This window comes from Lepeophtheirus salmonis, chromosome 9, assembly GCF_016086655.4.
Source record: "Lepeophtheirus salmonis chromosome 9, UVic_Lsal_1.4, whole genome shotgun sequence".
NCBI lineage: Eukaryota > Metazoa > Arthropoda > Copepoda > Siphonostomatoida > Caligidae > Lepeophtheirus > Lepeophtheirus salmonis.
The window spans coordinates 7,681,975-7,700,259 of NC_052139.2; positions in this window are offsets into that span (position 1 = coordinate 7,681,975).

Genomic DNA, 18,285 nt, shown 5'->3' on the forward strand with positions numbered 1-18,285 from the left:
AACTGTAGGGTGTATGCATAAGGTATTCCCATCCTAGCTCCCGGAGCTTCGTGCGCGTCGTTAAATATATGTGCGGGCTGGTGTTGTCTTTATGATGTCTTGTTGTCTCCAATTCACGAATGCTGGTCAAATCTGTTCGATCGCAAATGTTTCGAAACGTTTTTTTTTATCGAATTTGGGCTCCTGGGCGATGCTAGGACTTGTAACATAACGGCCTATCTCGATATTTTTCATGATTTTATAGACATTTTCGACAACCGACCTGCCAGTACGTGGTGCATCATTCACTTCCATTACACCAGAACTAAGTCACTCGAACCGTCAAAAGAGTATGGACCCCATTTACTTCGCCTTATCGTATGATCCGATGTGATCAATTATGAAGAAGATATACTTAGTGAAACAAAGGGGTGGGAAATACGAAATTACTTTTCCCCAACCCAATATATTTAATCAGTATTCAATTATCATCAAAACCCTCTATAATTAATATTGATCTCTTGATCATCTTCTTCATCCCTGGAGGTATTGTCTTTTTATTAGTCCTTTCTGCATACATGCCTCTCGGAATTTTGCTTTCAAAACTTTTATTTTGAACCTTGCTGGGTGACTTGATACCGTTAATTTTTTTTATACTTCGATGCCTTGTAACTGCAATGGAATTTTAGAGGTAAGCAAATGCACTTTCGGATAAACCTTTGACCAATGTGAGTATCAAACACCAATCTAAATTAGCCAATTCCCCATTGTGATTCTGCAGTTCCATTATTTTTGTACCCTCTCCTCCACTCTGTTAAGTAATTGCCGAGCAAACAGACATAGATAGAAAAGGTACTCTGAATTTTCAATCGCCAAGGCACAAAAAGTGTAGTATTTATTATCCACTACTGACTTGTAGTAGTATTGAGTGAAGATGTATCCCCTTATGCCCATCAGAAGTAAAAGATTTCCCCAATACTCTTTAAGGATCCTAATTAAAACTTAAAGTTCCCATCCTACTGCAGTACCTAATAACAGTAACCCCTGAACATTTGCCATCCTTAATGAGCCCCTTATTGTTTTTGAGGTCATTGTCCTAAGTAAAAAAAAAAATATCGGGGAGTAGATGAATGCTTTGCTATCCTTCCATTTGTTCCATCTCCCCTTGAAATCGAGGATATAATTTTTGATTTGCAAGAAAATGAGAAATTTTCACTACTTTACTTTAAACATAAAATATTTTGGTTAATTTCTGGGATGGATTGAGAGACTTAGGACAGTTTTCTATAGTTTAAAGTTGAGATGGGATGATTCACTCATCCGTCATCACCAGGGGCATCGGACACAATTCAAAATTAGTAACATATATATTGATTACAATGTAATTATGCAACTTTACATTATTACTGTCTTTCAAAAAGTGTCATAATTCCTTTACAGCTCATCACTTATTAGTAAAGATGGGCACTTAGTAGAGGACGAGGAGAAAGGGAGGAGTGAGACTTATTGTCATTTATTTATTATTATCTATTGAAACTGTTGTTCTTCACTCTTTCCTATCGTGTTTATATGATATATAGCTATACATTAGTTTCGACCTATATAAACACTGTCATCATTGCACATGACAAAGTAGTCTGTCTTATGTACTAAAGATAATATATATGTATTCCTTGTAATGATTTCTTTGTCTTATTCCTTCACTTACTCCTCTTTCTCTCGTTGTTCTTGGATTACTTTATATAACACAGCTCGTCAAGGCACAAGAATGATGATAATGGTGAATTAAGCTCTCTGTTATATGATTTTAAAGGGATAAAATAATTATGCTATTCTAGTACCTTTTCAAATCACACAATTATTATTATTCTCTACGTTTTTACCATCCTTATTTATCAGTATCTATGGGATTTTTAATGAGTGAAATGAAAAGGCGGGTGCGAGAATAAAGTTATTACTGAATTACGACACTTGTTAACATCACCTGTCTGTTACAGGATTATTATTCTTTTTTTGGGGTAAGGGAGGGAGGAGAAAGGGGGGTGATTTGAGGTAGTAAAAATGAATTACTGCCATAAAGAGGAGGAGAACCTTCTAGAATTAAAATATCATTAAAATATATACATAAACATAATAGGTTGGGGAAAAGTAATTTCGTATTTCCCGCCCTTTTTTTAAAACTAAGTATATATTGATATGAATCATATATCATATCATATGATATTTGATCTCTATGGAACAAGGTAGTTATTAGGATTTTTCTTTTCCAGGGGGGGGAGGGTGACAAAATATTTTAGTTAGAAGAGCGTATAGTATCCTTAGTGATGTAAATCATCAATACTTTTTAGCTGGCTAATTTTTTTTTGGAATTGGTAATCTGAAGAATGAATTTTCCTTTCTTAATCTGTTGTCATTATTTTTACCACCCAAGTAGTGAATTTCCTTTCTTAATACAATCAGTTATATTCAATACCTAATAAATTATTCGACTGTGTTCATCAAAGGCGGAGAGTAACCTTGAGGATTTGATGCAGAGTTATAATTATAAGTATTTGTTGGAGTCAGAGTAGTAGAATTGGGGATCGCCATGGGAGTAATTTTTGCCAATGTCTCTCCTCCCTTGTCACAGTTGACTGTAGCTGCTCTAAGGAAACCTCATTACAGCTCAGCAGTTCTCTTTAAAAACATCCTACAAATTGTCAGGGTTACCATGTTGGTTTTTGGTGTTGTTTTTTTAAACATACACAAAATTTTTATCAATAAATATCCCTTGACCATCACAGGCCTAAATGTGGATTCGCCTGAGTACGATGGTTCCTTAATAGACCTCCTGTAATTCTGCGAAAAAAATCATCTGAGAGATACACATTTTATAAACGTATCAATTTATTATAATCTCAGGTACCATATGAAAGTTTCTGAACTATAGAAGCTTCCCTGTAGTGTGGAATAGAGTTTCAGACACTCTTATATAGGACATTTTAATACTTAACTACACAAGTACTATGTCTGTCAGATAAACTGAATTAACGGATCCTTAATATATAGGTAGAAGTTTGACTTAAAGATGGAGGGGGATTTGAGAATAATATGTGAAACCTTCCCAATTTCCCTTGTGTGTAATACACAAATGACCGTTGAAATGAACTTCAAAGTTGTGTATGTTGCAATGTTAGCCTATTGGAAATTTTTTACTTCTTTGTACATAGTAGTAACAAAGTATTTTATTATTAAATTCAAAATACTACACTATGTTTGTATATATGTATACTAATAATATATATCTCCAACTAGAAGTCCTTTTAAATTAGAGATGAGGAACTGTAAAGAGAGACACACTCAATACAATAAACGATAAAATATATATTAAATTTTTTAAATATTTAAGTCGATTATAAAAATACAAATACAATGTACTCACATTTATATTTTACTTTCTCTATTTTTACGAGTATATTAACTATTTATTTTATTTTTCCATCATATCATAAAATGTCAATAACATGTGGTATTAATCAACGGATTACAGGTATTGTACAGAGATTATACTTAAATAAACTTAACTCTATTTTCCTCATGAGAATTTATAGTATCGTTCATAATATACCAAGTGGTCCATCAAAATCTGAAGACTCTGTATTTTAAAATTAAACAAGATATAATTGATTAATTAACAATATAATTTCAACAAAATTAATACTATAATTAGATGTATGTCTGAGCTTTTTTAATCATTAATGTAGCCCCCTTAGTAGCAAAGATGGCTTCCAGGCGGCGGTGGAAGGCCTGGGACCTCCTGCAGATGTGGTTCTCAGACATGGCGTCCCAGCTTTGAGGGTCTCAGTGTTTGGAAGAAAGACACTGCAGGCCCTCCCCTGGACATATACCCAAAAAGTGTCGTCTAAGGGGTTGGTATAGGGCTGTAGGGTGGCCAAAAGTTTCAAAAAGGAGTTCAAATCAACTCAAAAGAGTATTGTGACAGAGAAGATATGATTCTTTGATTGCTGATGTCAAAGGAGGCCTCTTCACCCTCATAGGGCCCTTTCAAACCACTTTTTTGATAACTCTCTGGACAGTCTGTTGTGGAACTCCAAGATCTCTTGCATCATTCACTTTAGAGGATTAGCCTTGGCTGTTTTCTGTAACTCTTCGGATTTATTGACTGCATAGATTGTGGTTCTACATACGCCCAACTGCTTGGAAGGAGCGAATGGAAATTCGTCGATGACTTTCAAGTCTCATTCTCTCAACTTGTACTTAATGTAGATAGCTCAGGTTTGTTTCGTAACTAATTGTTTATCCTTTCATATATCGAAATATGAATTAATTTAAATCTCTCAACCTTAATTAATTATTGAATTAGTAGGTGCTTAGATTTCAATGGACCACCCGGTAGATAATATCTACTGATAAAAATCGTGTTTATTTTGAGTGTGATGGAACCAAAAGTCAACATTGTAACTTTGACAAATATAAAAATGTTTTTGAGGAGAGGAGGTTAGCTATCATAAAGTTTCATTAGATTAGCTACAATCAGCTGGGACGAAAGAGGAGGGGAAAAAGGAAATAAACGAGGATATTCGTAAGAATTACACCAATGCCAATCCCCATTTCTACTCTGACTCCAACAAAGACTTCAAATTATAAGTCTCTAACAAATCCTCAGAATTACTCTCCGTCTTTTATGAACACAAACGAATGTTCTATGAGGTTATGAATATAATTGAATATAGTAGGAAAGACAGTTCACTCGGCAGGATTTATATGATAATGAGAGCATCTGAGGTAAAGAAAATTCATTTCCAGATTACCATTTCCAAAAAAACAAAACTAACAAAAAACGGATCAGTTCAAAAATACACACAATTTTTCATGATTAAAACTAACCATGTCTTCTTAAAAATAACTTTTTGTCAAAGTTATATGTATACTACCAGGAGCATTGCTCGGAGTTATGAAGAGTCAATGAACTTTCCTTTAATCATATGATTATCTCTATTCTATCATGCAAACTTTCATACGTAATTAAACATAAAAAGACCCAAAATCAGTTGGTAGTTGGCCAATTCTGACTAATTATTTAATAATTGCATAAAAGTGTTATGAGCTTAATAACAGCCTATTATAATTCAACCAATCAATGTTCAGAATACAAATAAAGGGAAAAGAAGCAGAAACATCTACAGGTGAGAACTTAATACACTGTATATTTTTGTGTTCACGAGATAACTTATAAATCAAATTATATTTTAATGTGTTTATTATTAATGCTTTATAGTTTTTTTTTTTTTAAATTACACCAATAGTAGTCGGTAATTCATCATTCAGAAGGACATATGTTTTCACCACAACGATCAACAAAAGAATAAAAAAAAACATTAACACCAACTTATAAGTGAAAGTAAACTCACTTTTAGGAATTTTGACAATAAAATGTCAAAAAATATTTAAAACTTTCGGGCTAGATTACAAGGGAGTGTGCAGGATGATATATATTATTTTTGGGGGTGGGACTTGGTTTTTGAAATTAAAAAAAAAATGCAAAAATTATTTTATTTATTTGAAAATAATTGAAAAAATTTTTTATTTTTTGGAAAAATATTTCAAATATAAAATTTTTTCTAATTTTATTTTCCAAAATCCACAGCTATTCACAAAAAAATATTTCCAATATTAAATTTTTGGGAAAAATTACCACAATCCATAGTTATTCTCAAAAATAATTTAAAAAAAATAAAATAATAATTCCCAGTTCACAGAAAAAAAAAAGTTAGGAAAAAAGTTGAAAAATATAAATTTCAAATATTACATTTTTACGAAAGCTATTTGCAATGTATTATTTGAAATATTAAACTTTTAGAAATAAAATTAAAAAATCCATAGCTATTCTCAAAAATTCAAAAATCCGCAGCTGTTTACAAAAATAAATTTTTTTGTAAAAAAAATTCTAATATTATTTTTTATTGAGAAAAATTTCAAAAATCTATATTATGAAATTAATTTTGTTTGAAAAAAAAATTGAAAAATTAAATTTTTTCCAAAAAAAAATCAAATATTAAATTTTCTATCAAAAAGCAAAAAATCCTTAATTTAGTGGGATGGGGATCAGCTTCTCCAACCCACCTAGTCCGGACGCCATTGGATTATTTTGTAAGCATGCTGATAAAAACGTCATTCAACCCATTTCAAAATGAAGGTAGACTAGATTACATTTTATTTTTTTATATGTTGTACCTGAATGTTTTTGGTAATATCAATATCATTAACGGATTTAAAAAAGTAGGTAGGGCGACCTATATAAAAATTAAAAGGATTTCTATATTTTCTCTACGATCAGAAAATAAGTATCAAATCCATTCTTTAATTTGTCGATCATAAAAATTATGATAAATTCAAAACACGTTTTTACAACTCTATTAGGTATAGGATCATTAGATAGCTACATACATATAAGTAACCAAAGCTGACTTGTATTTTTGCGGTTATATAAGTAAGAAAGAATAGGTCACTTTTTATGGGAATAACCTGGATGATTACAATTGGTATTTTAACAAAATATCCAGTTTGAAAGTAGTTGAGTATTTAAAAGGGATTTTTTTTTTCGTAGGAGTATAAATACTAAATACTTTTACTTTAAAAGATAATTATGCAACTACATAAATATACTAGCAAATTGTACAAAGTTTATATTTTAGTAATTGTTCATTTCGAGTGAGTGCTTTGTTGCTATTTTGGAAGGCGTTTCTATTGACAGGGCCGGTCCTAACGTATTGGAAATAAAGGAATGTATATAAAGAAAAAACATAGTATATTAATTAGAAAAGGCAATACGTTTGTATGTTTACCAATACTCGAAACTGGTAAGCAAAGGCTCAAGCGCATCCGTTACAAATGGGGTAGAAGAACTGAGAAACGGCAGAAATGATATAACATAAGTTTGTAAGGTCATTTGACAACTATTTGTTATACTTTTATAGATACATAAAAAGAACCGCACACACATCCCTATATTCGATGCAAATAATCGAATACATAGCTATACCTAAAAAAAGTGGCCTGTGATAGGCTTGATATTGTGAAAATTAAATAATTGCATAGAAACTGTGATTTATGAATTTAGAAAGATCGATTTTTTATCTGGATGTCCGTTTGACTATTTAAATCTAATTAATACTCCCCCCCATAAAAGTATGACAAAGGGTCATTTGAACTTATGCTATACCATTCCGGTAATTTCTCAGCTCTTTTACACCATTTGTAGGGGCGCACTTGAGCCTTCACTTACAGGTTTCTAGTATAATATGGCCTAGGTATAGATGTGAGAGCGAGGAGAAGGCGGAAGCGAGATATATAGTAATAAAAGTTTATTTTTGAAAATCATTTGTCCATTATGTTATCATTTTGAAGGATTAAATGTAACGTGTTTCTGCTCTAGAAATGGGAATCTTCTATATTTCAAATACCACTAGTAAATCCTTTAATTTTTTTTCTAGGTATTTCACTAATAATATGAACTATATTGGAGAAAGATAAGCGCTAAACTATAGATTCTTTAAAAGAGCGTGAGATGTTATCACTCGAATGATTTCGTTAAGAATGAACAAAAAAGAAAAAAAAGCACACGCAGCAAACTGTTTTCCTTTTCTAATCTCAAAACAGTTATTCATCCATATTTTTTACTCAGCTTTACCTAATTAGTGATTTAGGTTAGTTATTAGGTTACACTTACCTCCAGATCGTAGGAAATTCCCCTAATGACTGTTTTGAAATATTATGAGTTATTCATTTTTTTCGTCTCCAATTGAAAGCCATAAACTAAGTGGAGAAACATTGACAACATAACAGTTATTTCTAAATTTAGTTGGGTGCAAAACGACTTTTTTTATCCACTATGGGTATGTGCAGTAGTCAAATTTATATGATGACTTTTATTTAAATTTTATATAATCAATATTGTATTTTGTTAAAATGAATATTTCGAATTTGTTCATTACTTACAGGGTACTGTAGGTGGTACTAATTATTGGACAACTAACTATTAAACCTAACTCAATTCACCTTTCTTTATTAAATTATCAAGCTGAAGAAAGAAAAAAATGTTTACCGCAGGAATAGACAGCATTACTTTAATAACACAAAATACACACTGTATTTTCTTGTCCACTGTCGATGATTCTCCTTCTTTTTTCCTAATCAGCGTTCTGAACGTTGATTGACTGAATTATAATTAGTTTTTATAAAGCTGTAAACAGTTATCAGCTATTATTTAATAATATAATTATAAAGTTGGGAAGAATTGACTAACTATCAACTGATTTTCGGTCTTTTTTTCCTGTTGCTTTGTGTATATAAGGTTGCACGATAAATTAAAGATGACAATGTACAGAAAAAAAGAAGATAAAGTAACGTCCTTTTTGGTATCTCAAAAGTAACATCTAGCCGTTTAAAAGTTTTCATGTAGCCAATGAAATCTCTTGAAGCTAACAGACACGTTTTGTCACTTTTTTATTTAGCTTTGTTTCCATTGTGGTGTCTCTCAAGTTACTGTAGCCCTAATAATTTCCCATGTCTCAGGGCCTCCCTATCTGTAAACAATCTACATACGTACAACATGGTTGCAGAACGTAGATATTGGCGAATGACCACATTGCCAATGAACAAAAATAATATATACATTTGCTGATGATTCATACTACAATACTATGTAGTTATGATTTCCATTCATTTTACTCCAATCAAAAAAAAAAGTTTAACCATTTACCACGGATTGCAAAGATGAAGTTTTCACTAATTAATGATCGTCTAGGATTCTCAAAATGATTTTGTAATTGTACGAGAAACTTACACTACATATGGAGTACAAGTTCCTTCGTAAAGCAAAACAACAAATGTTCCCCCAAGAAATACAAACATCGACAATGAACAAAAAAAACAACAACAGTATAATATGTATAGAAATAGTTCAATAACCGAAAAAATACTATCATGCGAAAACAGTCATTTTTCAAGTTGGAATATGTTTTTAAACATAACAAATATATAAAAATAAAGTTGCTCTTTGAGGTTCTATCATGCAAGTTGTGAAGTTTTCAAGGAATGAATCAGAAATTCATGTCACGTCATTTACATTTAAGATAAATAATTAATTAAAAATATAAATACACTTAAGGCATAAATATTCTGAAGGCCATTAATCATCCTAGCTTATTAGTACATAGGTTTAAAATGTTTTTTTTGGGGGGGTAATCATATGGTCAATGCTCTTTTAAAATTTGTTAATATTTCAACTTTTGTACAATAGACTTGAATTATAACTGTAGATTTGCATCTTATCTTCTTCACAAAACTACGGAGACATGAATCAAGTCACGCATTTGTCAGTACCAAAAGAGCCTCAATTCATAAGCTTCAAGTCAAAAATAAAAGTAAAAAAAAGTTCTATAAAAACAACCCGAGTCTAAAGATAGGACGGATCTACATTTTTCAGGATCTGGGTCGGTTTGGAACTTTGGTTGAATTAGAATTATTTCTTGTTAAGCGTTAAACGCTTCCCAAGAATTATAACAACTAATAGTTAATAATTCCATATGTGGGAAGAATTGGCGAACAACCAATTGATTTTTGGACTTTTTTCAGTTTCTTGTATAAGGAAAGATTACGTGATACAATTAAGGTAAGAACCCACGCAATGCTGTTAGATTAGATAATATATTTTTTTAAACCAGGATTAAGTAATATTTTTATGATCCATACAAATTCAAGTACCCAAAGCCGTTTCGTGTCTCAGATCTTTTTAGATAATACACGTTTAATTATACTGTACCTGAGTACCTCGGATCCGGGACTACGACCAGTCCTATCATCATCACCCATCTTTCCATACTTGGTATATAGTTTCATAAAATGTTGAAAACCTTGGGGAGAAGGGATTTTCTAAAAAAGGACATGAGAAAGGGGCCCTTAACCATCTGCATCTATGGATTGAGTTAAATAAAATTAGACTTTAAAGACGCCATAGGAAAACTTTTAAAAATAAATCCTTTCCTTGGGATTAATTGATATTTAAACGTCTTTTATATTGTGCACGGAAAATTACACTTCATTTACAAAAGAATTCATGTTCTATAACATTTCAATACCTATATGAACAAGGAACATCATTTATTAATTGTTTTCAAAACAACTAGCATTGCATTTACTTACTAGATTTACTAGTGATCTAAATCCTCAGTATTTTTTACCTGGCCCATTTTTTTTTTGGAATTGGTTCTCTGAGGAATGAAATTCATTTTCCATTGCTGTTGTCATTATTATTTACATCCGGAGTTGTGAACTTGCATTCAATTTTTATTCAATACCTGACTCAACATTACTGAGCTTTCATAAAAGACGAAGAGCCACAAGATTTCCAAATTTGTATAATAACTATTCGGGGAAAAATGACATAATGCTCATATTTGCTACATTTTATGGAGCGTCAAATATTAAAAAGGGACAATCAATTGAACATATTCCATTTAGCAGATGGGATGAAAAGACTCGTCCTTAACAAAGAAAATACTTTATTTTTTCGTTCAAAATTAGTTTTAAAAAAAAGTTATTATTATTATATTTATTTGCATTATGGGGGAGTCCTATATCCCTTTTGAAGCTATTGCTTAACTTGAACGATATTTTTCACCATCAAGAAAAAAAAAGTTTAAAATTATAACACGAAATTGTTTTTCACTCACTGTTTTGCCAATAACAAAACAGTAGAGTCTTTTAATAGCGCCATCTATGTGTGAAGTCCAAGACTTCTCACCCCATGTGCTATATGTAAAGAATTCCTTGTATACCAAATTTTAAGGTAAACTGAAGAAAATGATTATTGACATCAAGATTATATTTCTATAGATTTAGAGAGACCCCACAATGCAAATTTGAGGTGCAAATCCATTAAAGGTAAGAAGATCGTCCTGGTCCTTGTAATCACTTGAACTAGCTGTTTTGAAACAAGCTATTTTTAATTAAACCTGAACAAGCCTTTTATCTATTTAATTTTGAATAACTATTTGACGTTATATCCATTCGATCATTTCTCCGTTCTACGTTTTGTCCATCTACATTTTGTCTTTTGACTTTATGTCCGAGCACCCTTTAATACACGTCGATGGACATATGAGGAAATCTTTTTGGAAGAGAAGGAATATCCTTATTCAGTTTTTTATTCATGCTTAAATGACTTGATAATTGATTTGGAGTTATACACAAAAATCTCATAGCACTTTACCTACACATAGGAATTGTAAATATATACCTAAAATATATTTCCCATAAGAAAATTTTCTCACGCTCATTTTAATTTTTTTTCCTTGGATATAAAAACTCTTTAAAGTTTCTTATATAGGGAAGAAAACCATTCGAATCAGATTTTTTTTCATTATTTATAATTACAGATTCGCGGAAATCTGTTCCCTCTAGAATGTTTTTAATAAAAACCACTAACTATGGAACTAGATTTCCGTACATGCATTTTACGTTATAAAAACTAAAGTTGACATTTTTGTTAGGAAAAAAAAGAGCGAAGGGATAATGCAGGAGTATTACTGAATTAAGACCTTTGTTAATATTAGCTGCTACCTGTTATATTTGTTAAGGGGAAGAAAATAAATGACTGATATAATGAAGAGAATCTTCTACATTTGTAAACTAATGAAATCATATTTAAATTCATCTATATTTATTTTATAACACATTTTTAAAATAATTTACACCAACAATAGACAATAATACATAGAAAAGAGGGAGAAGTTAACACCAAGACAACTTGTTAATAGGACTGGGTATGTAGGTGAGCGCAAGGAGATGGTACTATTGTTTATTTTCACAAATCATCTACCTATTATACTAAGATCTTGGAGGATGGGATATGAATTGTTTCTGTTCTAAAAATGAGAACCTTTTATATTTCAAATAACACACGAGAAGAGTTCCTATAATAATAGTTTTCAAGCATTTCACTAAGAGCACACACAACAATCTTTCTTCACTTTCTAATCTCAAAACAGTTATTTATCCATACTTTTTTCTCACCTGTATCCTTTAAATAATGAACAAGAATGAAGAAAGAGCAGACGCTACAAATGTTTTTCTTTTTTTAATTATTAAACCTGGTGGTTTCCAAACAAAAATGTCCACTCCAGTTATTACAAATTAATATAAAACTAAAAAAACAACACATTAAGTCCCTCAACAATGGTAACTATATTTGTGGGTTCAGGAGTACAATTTCATAAGTAGCAAAACCGAATCAATTGATTTTATTAAAGAAATATAAAAAATAGAACTTATTATGAAGATACGAGAAATATGCAAATCAAAATTAAAAATCAATTTGTAGACATTCTCTTACTACATTGTTTTGCTCAACAAAAATGTACTGAGTTTTTTTTTTTTTTCACCTCTTTGCTTGTAAATTCACATCCAAAAAAATAATCCTATTAATTTTTGGTAGGGAATTTTCGTCTTTGTCAATGATTTGATTTGGTCAGCACTATTACTTATTCCTTGAGATTTGGGAGTTGTTATTAGATGTAAATACCTGTAATTAGATTACAATTGATGTATGTATTGTTTGTTTATTACAGTATGATTCCTAAGCGGTTCCTTGGAATGGATATGGACTGCCTGTCATTGGTTAAAAAATTTAGAGTCCAAAGTAGTGATGAGACAATTAATCGGAATCGGAATATGGAATCGTAGAATCGGGTGTTTTTTCTGGAATCGGGAGGGGGAAAATAATGCTTAATTTGCAATTCTGATTCTTATGTACTATTATTTATTACTGGTATTTAACTATTTATTATTTGATTTTTTTTTCTCTAATTATTTAATTTGAAATTTATTTAAATTTTTCAAAGTTTTTTTTTCCAAAAACTTTAATTTTTCAATTTTGTGTCCAAAAAAATTAATTTTCATTGGATAATTATATATTTTTTCAATAAATTTAAAGGAAAAAAAAATTTATATTAGAAATTTAATTTAGGAAATTTTTTTGAGAACAGCTCAGGATTTTTAAATTTTTTAGCAAAAAAAAACAACATTTTTTGTGAACAGCTGTGTATTTTGGAAACTTCTCCCAAAAAAAAAATAATTTTTTGTGAATAACTGTGAATTTTTCAAAATGTTTAAATATCAAATTGTAAATTTAAATTTATTACTGGTATTTAATTATTTATTATTTGATTTTTTTATCTAATTATTTAACTTGAAATTTAATTAAATTTTTCAAAGTTTTTTTGTAAAAACTTTTATTTTTCAAATTTGTGTCCAAAAAAATTAATTTTCCTTGAGTAACTATATATTTTTTCAATAAATTTAATAATTAAATTTAAAGGAAAAAAAATTTATATTAGAAATTTAATTTATGAAATTTTTTTGAGAACAGCTCAGGATTTTTAATTTTTTTTTGAACGGCTGTGTATTTTGGAAATTTTTCTTAAAAAAAATAAATGCTTAGTGAATAGTTTAAACATTTCTGAAAATGTTTAAATATCAAAGTGTAAATTTAAATTTTTTTCAAAAGATTTAATTTGAGATTTTTTTCTCAAAAAAATTCCATAAGCCAAGCCCCCCTCAAAAATAATATAATCACCAGGACGCCCCTGATAGCAAAATGGTATTTAAAATATTTAAAAAATTGGAATCGGCATCTGGATTTTTCTTTGAATCGCCCCATGAGTATTCCAAATCTAACAGCCCCCTCTTCTATTCATCCCTAGCTATTCGAGATTAGTGAACTCCCTTATTGCATTCTCCACATGTATATTTTATAAATGTATCTTAAACTACCAACACGCAATAGATTCACTAACTTTCACTGTTGTAGTTGCTTCAATTAACTAATGGTGCCTTCAATAGTCATGTAAACATACATTATAATCAATAAAAATAAAAGTCAATTTATAGTAAATACCAGATAGAAACAGTTTCCTTTTGAATTCATTGATCAATATTTGGAGTTAGTGAAATATCTCCCTTATTTGCTTTACACATCAACTCACAGAAACAATGCCTTCAAATGCTGCTCTAGGGAGTATTACTTCACTTTAAAGTAAACTTGCAGAGAAAAACACATTATCACATTAATTGTCATCAAATTTTTATAAGCAATTTTCTTTAATTAATAAAATAACCATTTACTACGTATTGGTTATAACCCCCACGATATAATAATCATGGACTTGAAATGAGATCGAATGAAATCTGAGTATTTGAACTGAACTAATGCAAATTTCGTCAGACATGAATAGACGAAGATGTATTTTTCAACAGAGGTTTTTTTATTGAGGAAGACCAGACGAAACAATTTTTTTTCAGGTTCGTTAGACCTTATCTGTTTTGTTTTTTTGGGGGTGGAGATGGGGGGGGGGGAACGCGACGAATTGAAATCGGTAACAAAATTAACACTGAACTGGACTTGATGGAAATATTCAATGACTTGGACTTGTATTAAGTAAAGACTTGATTTGTAGTATATAACTTATCTTAAAAATGCCCGAAATAGGTTTGTAGTTATTCAAATCTTCCCAACTATCTAGTTGTTCAAAAAACAACTTAAAAAGAGCTAATTCCAATTGAACCAATCCCCCTTCAGAACACTGATTAGGGAAAAAGAAGAAAAAACATCGACAACTGACGACAAAATACACTATATATTTTTGTGTGAGTGACGTAACGCCGTGTTAAATTAAGACAAGTTATTTTAAACTGATCAAAGCTTAGCATTTATCCCTTAGTTATTTTGTGTATTACTTTTTATGTTTGATATTACAGGACCTAATGAAGATAGAGCAACAAAGATTAATGTTGATTCAATTGAAGATATCCAAATTCTACTTAAGGGTCAAGTCAATGAGACTTGCTCTAGTCTATGTATATTATTTTGAACTTTATCTGTCACTGTTGAGTATTTCATTCATCATGGCATGAAAAAAAGAGGCTTTAAATTACTCGCTTTTATGGTAACATAGCGGAAGTTATTAATAAAGGACAACCATAAATTATCCATTAACTGATTCATGAGAGTAGTATTTCTTCTTGTATTGATAATATATACTATGTAGAGCCATCACTAAAGGGGGCTTCATCCTCTTAACTGAGACAGCAGTGGCGTATTTAAGGAAGGGTCCATTCCAAGTGGTCTATTAAAACCTGAACACTTTGAATTTTAAACTTCAACTATATATATATATATTGAATTAATTAACTATAGAATTTGAACTTAATTTATACTACAAATAGATGTTTATTTGAGCTGTCTCAATCATTAATGTAGGCGCCTTTAGCGGCAATGATGACTTCCAGGTGGCAGTAGAAGGCCTGGCACACTCTGCAGATATACTCCTCTATCATGGCGTCCCAGTGCTTGCTTTTAGGGGCTCGGTGTTTGAATGATGGACACTGGAGGCCTTCCCCTCGACATGTACCCAAAAGGTTTAGTCACATGGCTCTTTGCACCCCCTTTTTTGATAGCTCTCTGGACAGTCAGTTGTGAAACCTCGAGATGTCTGTCATGGTCTCTCAAAGACTTAAGGGGATTGGCCACGTCTGTTTTCTTTAACTCCTCCTGGCTCAGTTTAGCCTTTTGATAGAGCTTTCTTCCTCTCTAACGTATGGAATTGTTGAGGGCATAGACAGTGGTCTATTACGTTCAAATGTTGGGTTATCGACTAGTACTTAAGCTAGAGACCTCAAGTTTGTTTTGTTTTGTAACAAATTGTTAATGCTTTAATATATCGAAATATGAATGCATTTGAATCACTCACCCTTCATTAATTATTGAATTAGCATGTTTTCAGATTTCAATGAACTAATATTGAATTAATATGTATTCGATAATTATGTAGGCAAGAAATAATGTATCATGTGCTTTTGTCAAATTTTCTATGGTAGTCAAATTAGATAAAATGATGCAGATCTGGTAGGAACAAAAATAAAAAGAAGCCCATCACTAATATCTGAGGAGGTATAATTTTTGTTGTCAAACTTTTAATATATTTTTCTAAAAATATAATTATGTTCTCTAAATGTGGAATATTTAGTAAAACTTTGTCAAAATTCGATATTCATATTTTTGCATCATAAATGAAATAAAAAAATCGTAGTTACACCATTTCTCTTGCAAAAAAATGTTATTTCGATAAAAAACTATGCAAACATTGAGGCAAAACCCAAAACAGCAGAGATCCTCCAAGCTTACCTATATCAACAATCATACATAGGTAAATGTTGTATTGTAATTGAATACATAAATGTAAATTACGAAGTATAAAGCAAATATTTACATGTTATGTATGTACGTGATTAGAGGTCGCCCCACACAACTTATAGGATTTTATAGATGTAGCAGTTAGTGTTTAGGTTCGGTCTGAAAATCCTAGACTCGTCTGAGACCGTTATAATTTTTAATGTACCCAATTATTTTGGTCTGGAAGTAGAATCTTGACTTGTCTTAAAGTCGTTCTCATTTAAAATTTGGTTTTGACCGTGTAGTGTATTTTAAACATTACCTGCTTGACCTTTTTATCTCTCCTATTTCTTTTTATATTATCGTGTGTGTATGTATATTAAGTACACTTTTTTTACCTTTTATCTTAATAGTATTAATAGGCTGACTCCCTTTAAAATTTCAAGGTAGTATTTAATATGTATTTGAATATAATATATGTGTTCCTCGTAATCCATACATTGCATTATTCCTCCACGTTCTTCCTCATTTCTCTCGGTCGTCCTGGATTCCTCTAATTATAACAATGGTGACTAGGAACCTCATCAAGACACAACAGAGCGATTTTATCGATGAGTTATTAGTTATTGATGGCCTCATGTGTGTTTAAAAATGGTGAACATTGAAAAGAAAATATTTATAGAACCAGAAGAGTAATTCAGGCAGCTCAGATGAATTGGCAGTCTTCCTTTTTAGTGTGTTAAACAGAGCTGAAATTCACGTTAATCTATAAATTATGTATAAATATCTATCAAAATGTTTACATTTATATACATACTTTTCATCTAATTCTTCACTGTTATTCGCTCCTTTAATTCAGCTGATACGTTGCTCTTCTAGTTCTTTTTATATTATCTTTTACATTAACACAATTACATCATATGACGTTTGCATACAGAGTGGTCCAGACGTCTTGGAAAATATTTAAAGGCTTATAACTAATTAACTAGATGGGGTAGACTCAAGGTTAGACCATCATATAATCGGGCATACAAGAATTTTCAATCAGATGTATTGTACCGACTGCTCGGGCAAGACATGCAGATTTTGACAAAACACTTAAACACTCATAGACTATGATGTCCCTATTAGTAGAATTTTCAATATAATGTAAAGTACCGATTGTTGGGAAAGAAAAACAGATTTTGACCAAACACGTAACCACTCATCTACTATGAAGTTCCATGTTAAAATCCTGGTGGAAATCAAACATCCCTTGTACACGCGTTAAGGTATAACCTTGTATTTCTATTAAGCATGTGGTAATATACCCATAATTTATTTATTATTTAAAAGCTATATCTAATGACATTCAATTATTCATAATTAAATCTGCCTCTCTTGATAACCTCTGCCACAAGGAAGCTTTGGCAGATATGGGTGACCTTACAATGATCTATCTTTGCCACTGTACTGGTTCTAGTTTTAGACTTTCAATTTACATTCTTTGAATGGAGTAGCCCAAGGAAGAAATAACATCTTCCTCAAGACAGTGCACCGCCCTATAAGGCCAAAAAGTGCAGGATGTACGGAACGGAAAAAAAGTTGCGTTTTGGACAGAGTCTCAAGACAAGAAAAAATTTATGACCATTCCCATTCATTCATATTCATGAAGAAGAATTCCTTATTTCATATAGAGCCTTCTTTTACCCATACATATGAATGTAAATGTAGTTTGCAATTATGGAAAAAAATTGCAAAGGGAGAGAAATGTATGGGTGTTGGTGTTGCTTTATCGTTTTTCTATGTTTAATCCTCATTAGACATCCATTTATGTTCCAAATAAACATACAGCGTGCGATCGCTATTGACTCCGGTAAAAAAGGAGGCTGAATCTACACCTAAAAGTTGCTATAATGCCTCTAAATTGGTATCAACTGATTCTGCATACAATGTGTTTACACGGGACAATTTGGTTAGACCTGTAACTATGAATGGCCACGTACAGGAGGCTCAGGGAGGAGCCATGATAATTAGTTTCCATGCAGAAAAGGTCAATTCCGAGACATGTAGAGAAAATGTCACTTGAACGTGAT